A 13,240-nucleotide genomic window follows, 5' to 3' on the forward strand; every position below is an offset into this window, starting at 1 on the left:
GATAGATAGATAGATAGATAGATAGATAGATAGATAGATAGATAGATAGATAGACTTTTTACAGCATGTTTCATCTGAAATTACAAAATATATTTAAAAAAAATGTCATCTAAGGCTGACAAAAGACTGAAATCTTTATATTTATATAAATATAAATCTTTATATTTTGAACAAAGTGAGAACCAAAAACAAACCACTGAAGCAAAATGTAGGTTTATCAGAAAAAAAAAAACATAGCAAACACTCAGTTACATCCACTAACCTGTCAACCTCATAATGGGTTTTTCAAGTCAATAGAAATATGTGGTTGTGTTACAAAAGAAGGCTGGATACCTAATGGTTGAATTATAAAAATAAATAAAATAAAATATCATTCAAAAAAATAGAGCATACCTATGTGGGTAAAGAAAAAACATGGACTTTTAAGGAAAGTGTACATAGATTTTACTTTTATTTCACAAATTCAAATTTTATTATCTCAAACTTGGACTTAACAGCTTCATCACAGAGCTTGAAGGTTGGATTTCAATTTTACTGGAGTGTCAAACCTTGAATTGAGGAATGACGTCAACTAACTGAACTGTATTTGAGTTGCAAACCACAAACTGGTGAAATTTCCTCATAGTTTAACTCAGAGTCAATAACATTATCCTGCGCTCTATTTCATGCATCCAAGCAGGTAAAACAGGTATAGACCTGTTTTACCAAACAGGGATTGGGGACTGTGTGTGCGCCCAATGGTTTCTGTATTCACTCAGGCCATCTTTGCCTGATTTTAAAATTTCATTCATCAGACACATTTAGTGTGAGCCACAAAAACAAAAACAGAAGAAATAAATTGTTGTTTTTTTTTGTTTTTTTTTTACAGCACTATATTTTAGCACAGGAGCTCTCTCTAATAAATGGCAACACATTCAAAATAATAAAACAAGCGCCATGATTAAAATCTTAATCTTGCTAATGCAGAGTGTATATCTAAATCCATAAAGATATGTGGATGGTTTTACTGTTAAGGGACCAAAGTTTCAGACAAATTACAACTTTGACCCAGTGTTCTACAGTTAAGCATCTCCTTGTCGTCTTGGTTGCTTTAAATTAAAATGTAACTGCTCATAAACCCGATAATTTATTAACTTAAACAATTTGTCACCATTTCCTTTAAGCCACTGTTGCCGTTAAAAAGGCACTTGTCAAAAATCTCTGAAAGCAAAACTGACTTGTCATAGCAGAAGAAGTAATAAAGCACTTAAAAGTGTTTTAGTGCAGTTCAGTTATAAAATTAGTACTTCTGGTAATGTCACATTTTCTTATCAGATATCAGTTTCTTTGGAGTTAAGACACTGAGTCAGGAACTCGCTGACACACACACACACACACACACACACACACACACACACACAAAAAGTTGTTTGACGACAGCAGAGTAGTAAGATACCAGAGACAGGGTATGAAAATACACAGTTTCTATTTTGTGTTGCACCTCTTCAATCTTACTCATAGTTAATAACACACTAGAGATCGGCGGTTGGGCCTCATGACTAATGATGACAACACAAGATCATATTTTCACCTGTAGAGAAAATAAGATTAGTTATACAAAAGACACGCAGGTGCTAAAGTCTAAACATGTAAGTTTAATACACGTGAGTAAACACAGAGCTTACACCCGCCCACCTTCCAGCCTCCCACATGTTTGTGTTTCACTGAAGTGCAAGTGAAAGATTGTTCCTTGTTCCTTTGACCAGGAAGCGAAAGGAACACCAGATTGTGAACACAATGATCTCTGATGAATCCGTCAGGTGTAGCCGAAACAAGAAAACAAGTTCAAACTACATGTAATTGTAGCAAAGTGAGGCCTGTCTGCCTGCCTGCCGCTCAGCAGGATTTACTGGTTACAGTGTTACTGGGTTGTTATCAAGATTCAACTGTCATGAAATCCCCATCAGATGGCAAAAAATGCACATGTGGGCAGAGGGTGAACATGGACAAATACTGTCGTGTCTCAGGCATGAACCAAATGACTTTTCTCTCCTGTTCTCAACCTCCATATTGTGTCATCCAAAAATGCCTAGCTTGCTAAACCAGGCTCAGCCCCCTAATATTTACATTTTACCATTTGTTTTGACTGGAAGTAATATTAACCTTTTGGTGTGGTTCAGCCAAAGTTCTGACTTGAATCTGAAGAGAGCCATGAAGCGATCAAAAGATGAGGGTGCTGGCAAGGAGTCCGTTGAGCCTCGGGGTTTTGGAGATAATAATTTTAAATCTAAATCTGCCAAGGATGGAAAGGATTTTTGGCTTGACTGTAGCTGACTGAAGTATAAAAAGTCCCCAATCAACTTTTGAAGAAAAAACAAAGTCTTTTTTTTATTATTCGGTACAAGATCCTTAGCAAGTGAAGCTGTAAACTGATAAACTGCTGATTTGGCAATGCTTGAGAGAGGGGCATGCAATGACTGGAGCATGAAAACGTGACACATATCAAATGGCACTGCTTACACACATTTGGTGAATGTCTTTGATTTCTTATGATTTTCTGTATAGGGCAGTTGTGATATTTTATTTCAAGTAGTTTTTCTGAACTTCCTTGTTATCTTGTACTCTCGTTTACACACAATGCTTGATAGTGACTAGGTCACAGTTCCTTGTAGTGTCAGTAGTCTGTGTGATAAACTGCAACATTTTTTGTGTTTTTTTTGTTTTTTTGTTTTTTTGCCGTCTGTCTGTTTTTCTGTTTTTCAGTACAGAAGCGGGAGATGAGCCTGATCTGTGCTGGGAGATGTTTGGCCTAAAAGTTTAATTCGGTTGTCTCCCCTCTGCCTTCAGGCTCTCGACGTTCAGCCTCATAACAAGCACATAACAGAAGCTGCTTTTTTTTCACCACTATGTTAATCCTGCCTGCATCCCCCGCCACGCTGCTGCCGCCACAAAGAACAGAGCGCTGCCCATCATCGCTGACAGACCCTGTTGTACTTCCCTGCATAACTTCAAAAAATAAGACACTTATTTTCTCATGTGACGCAAACGTGACGACCCTTATGTATGTAACTGAGCTGAGTTCACAATAACTGCGTCAGTCAGCTGACCCCGGGCTGATGCTGAGCCACGATGACTTGGTACTGCCATCATTGTTGATCCTCACCACAGCGTGGGGGCTTTGTCTCTTCCACACAATGCAACTCAAAAGAGCAAAGTGAAGGCGACACAGTTTTGTTTTTTGCTTTCATTTGCTTGGTGGCAGCAGCTCTGTTCAAACTGCATTGATCACTCCAGTGTGTGGATGTTGGGGGGGGGGACTGGGGCACTCGGCAACCGGTGAGGGAACCGGATTCTGTCTGCCGGGTTTGCGTCTTCTTGGTCTTTTTTTTCTTTCGGTTTTGCTGCTTTTTTTTTTTTTTTTTTTTTTTTTTCAGAGCCATTCAGTGGAAGCACTTAGTGTAAATGACATGAAACCCACTGGGAATAAACATTGATGAAAATGAAAGCCATTACACACTGAAAAAGAACCTCATCAGAACATCTATATAAAGGTGAAACAAGCAATGCACGAGGAGCTGAGGATGACTTTATCACTTCCACACATGCTGAAGATAAAATATTAAAAAAACAGAAGGCATGAAATACTTTTTTTATGTTAACAATATATCAAAATCAAAAGTATAAATGGCCAAAAGCATCACATTGTGATAAATAGCTAATTTATTAAATCATTTATTTTTTATGTTAAAATTTAAATGTAAATAAAACAAATAGTTTTAATAAATGAATAATTAAATGCATTTTGCGTGATTTAAAAGTCTCAGCAATTAAGTATAAATATAAAAATCGACATGTAAAATTAATGCATTAAAAGTGTATTGTCTTATCTGTTAAAATTCATAAATAATTAGTTCAGAATTTAATTATTGGACCCTAGGAATTGATTGGACAACCTGCACAACAGTTTTGCTTCAGACCAATTACAATGATAAGAACAGTGGTAATAATCCTGATTACGATGTTTGGGCTGACAGATCCATGATGTGCCTCAGCAAATAACCGCAAATTAATAAACCGTGGCATAATCATGTAAGCTATTTGTAAATTGATGTATTAAATATTTAAACAATTAGCTATGTATCTGTTCTTGTAAAACGTGATGATTTATTTACTTTTCAACTGTGGGCCTCCATCTATATGTGAAATGAAACATTTCGAAGGGCTAGAAGGCTGCTCTGTTTTGTTTTGTTATTGTGGTTGTTTCTAAGGAAGTTGTTTGATTTTGCTCTTGCTTTGTTAGAGTATGCAAAAACATGTCCACTGCATTACGTGCAACTTATGAGGAGATGTGACTGGGAAAAAAAAAAGGAACTCAGCATAAAATTTTCTTGTGAATTAAAAATGTGCTTTTTAGCATTTATACTCTCTTCTGCAGCATTGGAACACCAGACAGTGCATCTACATACAGAAAAGAATAAGAATATCATTTATTGTACTGCATCAAGTAGGTCTTTCAAGGAATTTGACCCTTTCTTCCTTGCAGAATAGTTTTAGTTGATTTAGTCATCATCGGTTTTGTGTTTCTGAGCATCAACTGCTTATCCAACAACATCTCAGTCTGAATTACCCTAATTGATTCGCTTAAATACATTTAGCTTAAGGTAGCAACTGATAGTGTGAGATTCTCCTTCAGGATGTACTTATAAATTCATGGCTCTCTATATTACAGCATTTCTAAAATGTTGTCTTAGTTTTGATCTCAGATACAACAGGACAGTTTTCAAAAAGTTCCAGTTTTGTCTCTTTCGTCCAAAGAATATCTCCAGGAAAGTCTTGATAATTGTTGAATTAAGAACACAGACCTTATCTGAGGCAAATTATGTATTTACTGGTCAGTCATTTACTGGTTCCAAGGTTTGGCAGAAACCAGGCAAAGGTAAGGCTTGTGAATCTGAACTCAGCAGTCCAAAATTTGATTTTCTTTTAACTTTGGTTATTTTTGTCTGGTGTTACAATCCACATTATAATCTAAAAACATTTAAGTTTCTTTTTTTTTTTTTAATTATCCAAAACAGAAGAAAAATCTGAAAAGAGTAAACACTGCATTGTTCCACTCCTGAACCGTTGTCTTTGTTGAAGCTCCATTATGACGTTTGCATTTTACAACTTTTAAGACGCATGACTAGCTTGCAGTTTAAAAATGTGGGAGAATAGGCTGTCCTTTCGGCGCCCCCTTTAAATACTCTACGGTGCAAAGAAAGTTCAAACGAAAAACAGGCAGGCTGAATTTCAAAACAAACGATTTCCACAGAGGTGTTCTTACATCACATGGCTGTTTTCATGGCTCCGACCAGTGTGTGCACTGGTGTCACTGGGTTCATAAGTGGGCGAGGCTCCACGCACACAACCCCCGCAGCTCGACGCATGAACCCGCTTGACCGCGGAGATGCTTCGGGTGCGTGAGTGGGGGGAGGCCAGAGTGGCTCCCTGGAAAAAAAAGAAAGGAAGAAAGAAAGAAAGAAAGAAAACTCGTCAATCCATCGCTCCTGCCTCGCCACAGTGACACCGATTATAGGGGACTGTTTATCCTCAAGTGACCCCGGCGCTGTAGCGAGAACATCCCGTTCCTTAGATATTAATAGTTCCCCTTGCGTCACCAAACTGTGGCGGTCCGCTCTGCTAGGCACGCAACGGAGCCGTAAACTGTGCCAACAACATGCCCCGCTCCAAAACAAACAGGTAGTCATCATTCTCCACCAGCTGTCTGCGGGTGTGGGCAGCCAGCGTGATTACCGCTTTTAAACTGTTGCACACGGTGTTATTAAGGAGTCTGTCCATGACAACAAGTCAATCAGGGAGCGCACTAAAATTTTAATAGAGAGCTGCTCGGATTTGCGCACATCAGCAACGCCATGATTTTTGGCTTCCCTGAAATCATGCATCCTGCACTTTTAGTCTGTGGCTTTTGCACAGCGTTGGAGATCTGAAAAGCTATATAGCCTACAATGCACAAGAAGCCATATGTTAAACCAGTCCCTCCACCCCCTAAAAAAAAGCTGAAGCAGGAGCTGAACGCAACGAGCCCGCTGCCTGCCTGGCCCGCATCGCTCCAGCCCCAGCCAGGGAGGGGAGGGAAGGGAAGGGAAGGGAGAGGTGGGAGGAGAGTTTCTGTTGCTATGTTCTCTGGGAGTCTCCCGTCTGCAGGATGCAAGCCCGGCCTGACTTTCTGGGCTGACATGGCAAGTTGAATATAGGTCACCATGCAGTGTGAAGCCACTGCAGCGACTTTCTTTTTTGATTTAATGCGGGAAATCTTTAGTTAGTTTACAGACATGTAAACAAAAAGCTCACAGGCTGAGACTGTGTCTCGGCCACAATGATCCATCTGTGCGTATCTTCCAGACCTAGTGTGGCTGCATGGTTTTTAGAGCAACAGTTGTCTTTGTTCTTGTAGTATTCTTTTCCCATCAGATTAGTACCAAGTAAAACGTCCCAAAGAAACACTAAAGCTAAGTAATGTGAAAATTGGGGGGGTAATAGCTCCTCACGTAAGATGTTACATAGGCTTTCTTTGACTATTAATAGCCATTGTTAGAACACTGTTCCCCTCAGATTTTAATGATTGTAAATAATCGTTCTCTATGGTCTCACCTTACAAAGCTACCTATAGGTATTATCCTGGAATATCATTTTAATAGAGCAAAACAGCCACCTTATTTTTATGGTAAGCCTTAAATGCCAGGATAGGACAGATGAACAAAATAAATGACAAAGATAAAAAAACAAGTATCTTTAGGCTCATCTTGTGAATACAAATAAATTTGCTGAGTCACACTGTGGGATAAAGTATAAAAACTAAGTGAAAAATATATTGTTTTGGATTGGGCTGTTTTCAACCAAAATCATCACTATGCTTTGATATCTCTTGGATGCTATGCTGTACTCTTTCTCTTAGATACATTTGGTCTCTGTCAACAATCACTCCCTGCAAGTGTTGAAATATGTATTTCAGCGCTGTGCAGTGAAGTGCAGTTTTGGGACAAATCTGCCAAAACTGCACTGCTTAACATTTTTTGTGTGTGTGTAATGTATCTTAATTGTAATAGCTTGAGATACACTTATAATGCAACACATTTACAGTACCCAAATGTTAAATTCCCATGCTAGATTTAAGTTTGTTCTGGTTGCAGGGTAAAAATAAAAATCTATGGGAATTACAATTTTCTGCTATGCTTATTATTGTTGTCAATACAAGCCAATAAAAACTCATTTTCTTCCATTTTGTGAGCTCAAACGTGTTCATAAATAGAAGTTGTATAACACTATTAGCTGCCACTGGTTTAAAGGATACAGACCATCACAGATTCTAATAAATAGTTTGCACCTGCAAACTTTCAGAATCTTTCGTGAGTGGTGCAACCATACTGGGCATAAAACTAAAGGCTGTGAAAACTAGTTTGCGAGTCTTGCAGTGACTGAACACATTCCAGAGAGCATGCAGCCTACATAGGATTTTTTTGTTTGTTTGTTTGTTTGTTTGTTTGTTTTTTAGTCATAATTTGTTTTATTCATTTCACACACCTATGGATAAAGATCCATTGGTCCAAATCCATATTTAACACGAGACACTGAATCGACAATAAATGACTGCAGACAGTTTGGTTTGGCTCATTGTGCTGGGCATTTCGCCTCAGCCCAGTTCAGTTCCTTACTGGTTCGTCTGCTGCCACTGCCTCAACAGATTACCCCTGTGGTATTTGCTTAGGCTCACCAATACCATCTGTGTTTCAGATCATGCAAGGCAGTTCTAATTACAGTCACTGCCAGGAGCCCACAGATAATGACGACGCTGCTATGATCAGCAGGATTACATAGGTGCCCGTCGACTTGCTTTTACTCGGGTCTGTGTGGTCTGCAACGCAGCCGAGACAATCAACGGAAAGCCTCTGCTGTCTGCAGCTTTCTTCAACAGGTGTTTGTTTTGCCCAGTTACCCAGTGGAGACAAGTTTCATAACGGTCGCATAAGTGGAATAATGAAGTCGTTTTATTACAGTGCCAGTCTGAAGTTTGCATATGCTTTCAATTAAAGCATTTGAACAATTTATTTTCCAGAATGAAATAGCATCACAAATGCAAATTATATAGACTTGCTATACATTTAAATTCTACATTTTTGTTTGTTTCCGATAGAAAAAGAAACAGAAATGCCGCAAACAATGGTAATACTATGTAAGGTAATATTAGTTTTGACAAAACTCTTTTGTTTTTTATCAACTTACATTACATTTTTAATAAAAAAAATTGTGTCAAAAAATATAAATAATCAGTAATCATATTCATATCAGTCCATATCTTGTTACAGATTATTAGTTGGAATTAGACCATTGACTAGGCCAAGTATTTATTTTAATCAAAACCGTTCCAGTGTAGCTCTGGCTGCATGTTTGGTCATTGTCCTGCTGGAAGGTGAGTTGATCTAAACTATTTACCTTTATCACATTTTCTTCCATGGTTTGCTCCTCCCCTCTTCTTTCCAGCAACTCTGATTAGATTTCCTGTCCTTGAAAAAAAAAAAGCGTCCGCATCATAAAACGTAGTGGTTGAGGATGATATTACTAAAATTACATTACAATAAGGTGTAAAATAAGGCTGCTGGTGGTAGCAGTGCATTACATAAATGAGTGACAAAATGGAGGAGAGCGACTATTCCCAACTTAATCAACTCCACCACATATCATTAATTAGATGGGTTTAACTTTGGGCAAAGCCAGATGTTCCAGCAGAATATGGATCCCAGAACACAGGAAACTAGTTTTGGAAAGGATGAATGGATTTTGAGCATGATATGTTAACTGAAACAAAAAAATCTGTATTTTCTCTTCTTTCTTATGCACTTCTTGTTACTGTGCACTATTTTATTTTATATTTGTATCATGTTCGAATAAAATTTCATTTCATTTCAAATTTCATTTCATAGGTTATGAGATAACTCTGTCCTCAAACCTATTGTTTGAGTAAAGCCAAATGCTTAAAACGGTGTTTCTGCAACAAAGTCATCTAATCCAAGTGAATTCTACCAATTCTGTATCTCTATCTGAAACTTGAAGTTGTAAAGTTGTAGATATTCAACCTTGCAAAAAAAAAAAAAATGAGTGTTTGAATTTGCTGAAATCATTTGAAAATTGAGTCTATCCAGTACAATCTGACAATAATGTGACCCAACTCCAGATGTTTTTCATTCTGTATGTTCACATGTGTTCATCACCAGAGTCCACATCCACTGCTTTGTCATAAAAACGGACCAATCAAAATGTCCGTACTTCTTTGAATCCCGGAATTCAGCATGAGTTGAAGTCGGAACAAAATACTCAGAGCTCATGGTTGTCTCACGCCACACACGGATGTTTATGTGTGACCCGGTAACAGAAACATTTTGGTGGACTACAAAAGCCACCACAGCATTAATAGCAGCTGGAGCACTGAAAACGTCGACTGGTTTTTGGGTTCATAATGCTCAGTAATCCTTTTCACACCAGCTCTTAAGCTGATGGGAAAATCAAACAAGCACAGCACCAATTATTGATTTTTACTTGTTTCATGGTGTTCTGACATTTATTTGCATCTGCTATACTGTGGTCACGCTCTGACGCAAAGACAATTTTACCATGTGGCTTCAGTTCCTGGTGCAGAAGTGATGATCAGCAGTTTTGGGCTTTTTGTTGGTCTAGCTGTCTGCTCCCATCCTCAATCTCCAGAGTGTTGCTGCAGACCAGATCAGATTATTCATCTTTTTTTTTTTTTTTTTTTTTCCTGTAAATCTCTGTGGTTCCATTAGAAGGTCAGGAAAAGTGTTTCGGAAATAAGGCTTTTAAGTTCAAATCCCACTTTGGGGTGTTTGGATGTTGGCCTGTGACCTGATTCTGGAAGTTTACGCAGCTGAGCGCAGGATTGAGGCAACTGTTCTGCTTCACTGCTCTCTGGGAAAGTACAGACTCAGTTCTCACAAACATGTAGACTTATGAAACTCTTATGATCAAAGGAAGGAGCTACTTTTCATTTCTGTTAGGGGCAGATTGCGAAATGAAGACAGCAGTTGGGGGAACTTCCTCCAGCTTGTTTTATGGCCCCAGTACAATATATGGATTCCCTGTTTAACCTTTGTGTGGGCCTCCACTCGGTCGATGCTGGAAATTCCTTACGCCAGCAGGGGAAAAAAATGGAATAGAGTTAAGTATGTTGGCTACATGATAAAGTATGAGATTCATAGAACCCATTTCTCCAGGGAAAAAGACTTTCCAGGAATATCCTTGCTATAGCGGTGTGTAATGAGCCAGTCTGTGAACACAAGCAGACAGAGCAGTCTGCAGAAGCCTGTGTGTTCATCTGGGAAACTGTCAGCCACATGGAGGCCTAGAGTCTATCACACCTCCTCCTTCCTACTTCCGTAAAATCCTGTTTGTGCTGACATGAGAGTACAGTTCAACCACTGCCAAATTAATGATTGCATTAGATTTTAGTCTCCCTGAACATGTTACTGAGCAATCGAATTCCAATCTCCTCTGCACGGCAGATTAAAAGAACTTTTTGTTACTTTTAATGAACAGCCATTAATTCAATGAAAAGTGTGAAATGAGAAACACACACAAGTTTTCCACTATAAAGGACTTTTTGGCACGCGAATGAACTTTACCGCTTTTAAAATTACATTTAGTGCAACTTAGTTTATTTATTTAAGGGTTTCCTTGATTTCTTAGTAACAGCCACAAATTATACCTAATGCTTTTATATGTGGATGCACTTTGGCAGTGTGGTCAGCACTGCTGTCTTGCAGCAAGAAGATCCTGGGTTTAAATACCAGTCTGAGCTGTTTCTGCATGGCGTTTGCGTCTTCTCCCTATGCATGTGTGGGTTCTCTCTGGGTTCGCCCCACAATCCAAAAGCAGAAGTGTTTGGTAAACTAGTTACTTGAAATTGCCCTTAGGCATGAGTGTGTGTGCGCGGTTGTTTATCATGTGTTTCGTGGTTTTACAGTGTGATGAACTAGTGATCTGTCCAGTGCGTACTCTACCTTTCGCTCCCTGCAACTCTTTTAGGATAAGCAGGTATACACAATGGATGGATGAATTTTCATACGTCTAATAGAAGGAAAAGCAAATGTAAAACTTTTTTTTTTTTTTTTTTTTTTGCCAGAGAAAGGAATAAGTCTGAAATGTAGACTGAAAAGCAGTTAAATAAGGTAAAGTTATTACCCTCCCATCAGCATGGGTGGATTTGCGATGAGTGTTTTATTATTCCTTTTAAACTTTTATTGTACAATGAAAATCTAAAATATGATACGTTGCAGCTATCTTGGGAGGATGGGGGGCAGAGGGGGGACAGAAGCAGTCACTCATTACGCATTGCACATGTAAAAGATAATTCAACAAAATTCTAAGGATATGCAAAGTTACCCTCTAATTTGGTTTTATTTTGGGTTCTGGGCACACGGCTTTTATCTTATTATGCTATATAGGTTATAATTACATGAGAAGACCTGAATACTTTCAGGGAACTCATGAAGAGCACATGTAGGGAACATGTCAGTACATGACCCAAATCTCTAAGCATCACTTCCTTCACCGAAGTTCCCGCCTTTTTCAGTTAAGACAGATAAAAAATGTCAGTAGTCTCAAAGGTCATCATCTATGTGATGCATTATTTTCCTCTGAATGTTTTGTGTACCTTATCTATATTCCCAACATTGCGCTCTGTATTATCAGATGAGCGTGTTTTCCTCCTGGGCAGCACGAGGGGACTGAACACACCTGAAGCACCAAAGTCTCCGGTGAGGGTGTTGTCTGTTTCCTTAGTAACCAGGACAAACATTGGCTGATCACCAGGTCAGAAACAAACAACTTTTGCTGATTTGTTCCTGCAGGTCAGTGTTGATCACCTTGATAAAAGCCAGAGTGCACACATACCTTTGTTTGGTGTGGTGAGCCCTCCACCTCCCCAAAAAACAGGTTTTTGTGGTACTGCTCTGTACTCTGTAATATTTGGGTTTCCTTGCTTGAGGCTGTACCAATAGACTTTTCACCAAAACAAAGAACAACTTCTACAACAAGGATCATCTCCCCTTCCTGAAACGAGTAATATTCCCTCTTGGAATCACATGTGGAAGCAGTTTAAAAAAAAAAAAAAACCTTTCCAGCTGCTGGCCTTATGCCATCTGGTTTAAATGATGAGATGAGTCAAGCACGTATTTACAAATCGTCAAATTAAACACGAGAAGGTAAACTGAGCCTCGCATTATAGGGAGCAAGCAGGGACACCGTTGTAAACGTCAAATGTGTAAATCCAGACCCAATTTTTCTGCGTGAGCATGCAAATTTCTTTTTTTTTTATGTGTTTAACCTTTGAAACAGTACAACTTTTGAGACAGCTGATCATAACAAGCAGGGGCCCGCACTGTGAACAAACTCACTCCTTCCCTTTGAACGCGGTGCCCTCTAGTGGCTCCAGTTGAGAATTGTCCTTGTCTCTAGTGTTTCTTTTCAGCTTGAAACAGGCAGCAGAACAGATGCAGAAGCAACTGATGAGAAATTTAAATTTGCAGAAGCATTAGAAAAGCATACATCTTAGAATAAATCTAAGAAAATGTGGAATTGTAATGCTGAATTATCGAATCTCACTGAATCGGTTCACACAGTGCCAGTTCTTGCATGAATAGTCTCATGGGTGAGCCTCTTTTTGGTTTTCAAGAATAAAGGTTTCAGATATAAAAACTAAAAAATAAAAATAAAATTAAAAAAAACTGTTTTTACAACTCTAATTGCTATGGTAAATTATTCAGGAATTAGAAGATATCCAAGCCATTTGTTGCTTGATAGAGTGGAACCAATCAATAACTAAAGACTGAAGTAGCACAAAAACATCAGAAATAGTTACAAGACAAAAGAATTTGGAAAAAGAGCAAATAATCGAAGGATTAGTCTAGTCTGAATGTTGCAATAAGCAGGACGCGATACAGGGTGCATCTGCTAATAATTAATATGAGGCAGGCGTATCATCCATTAACATAAAGCTAGGTAAGAGGTTAAGGGTTAACAGAAAACAAATTCTTGTGGATAAACTTTCTATTTTTTTACATTTGGTAGGAGGTTTCTTCAGTGCTAAATTTATGTCAGTTTTGTGTTGCTTAAAAAAGTTTTAATATTAAGTTTTTGACTCTAACTTATTAACTTTATGAAGTATCAGTTTACTGACTATGGGTTTTGTGAT

This window comes from Poecilia formosa, unplaced genomic scaffold, assembly GCF_000485575.1.
Source record: "Poecilia formosa unplaced genomic scaffold, Poecilia_formosa-5.1.2 Scaffold81, whole genome shotgun sequence".
Taxonomy (NCBI): domain Eukaryota; kingdom Metazoa; phylum Chordata; class Actinopteri; order Cyprinodontiformes; family Poeciliidae; genus Poecilia; species Poecilia formosa.